This window comes from Penaeus monodon, chromosome 33, assembly GCF_015228065.2.
Source record: "Penaeus monodon isolate SGIC_2016 chromosome 33, NSTDA_Pmon_1, whole genome shotgun sequence".
In the NCBI taxonomy this organism is placed as follows: Eukaryota; Metazoa; Arthropoda; class Malacostraca; order Decapoda; family Penaeidae; genus Penaeus; species Penaeus monodon.
Window position 1 is genome coordinate 33,566,874 of NC_051418.1, and position 495 is coordinate 33,567,368.

General features: G+C 41.0%; 1 non-coding gene across 1 annotated transcript; it reads left to right on the forward strand.

Annotated features, from left to right (window-relative positions):
• The first annotated feature begins 269 nt into the window (after nucleotides 1-269).
• On the forward strand, nucleotides 270-342 carry Trnaa-agc. The gene has a single exon. It is a non-coding gene; the product is annotated as a tRNA-Ala (tRNA).
• Nucleotides 343-495: the final 153 nt, after the last annotated feature.

A 495-nucleotide genomic window follows, 5' to 3' on the forward strand; every position in this document is an offset into this window, starting at 1 on the left:
TGAAGTCAGGAAGTCACAGCAAGGAGAAAACGAGCCTAATTCGGAAAGATGTTTTGGATTTAGACGTGAAAGGTGTTTTCTTAGTTTTCTGAGAGAACGTTTTGAAAATCGAGGATTATTCATTTGGAAGTAATTTTTTGCACATGATGTGGTTTAAATGTTAAACAAAATGGTTCAGGTCATCCTCGAAAGTCCTGTTTTCTATGACGCCATCCAACACTTAATCCCTCCTCACGAAACACTTTCTGTAAGTACTCGGCACTTTATCAGGGGATGTAGCTCAAGTGGTAGAGCGCTCGCTTAGCATGTGAGAGGTACGGGGATCGATACCCCGCATCTCCAGTTTAAAGTATTTCACGCCCAAGAGAAGGTATAAAGACAGAACGAAGAGGAAGAGAGAATGAAAGAGAAATTTGTATGGGATTAATCATATTCAGAGGCGATACCCGGATATTTCAGGTTGGGAGACTACGGGCGTACTATGGATTTTAATAT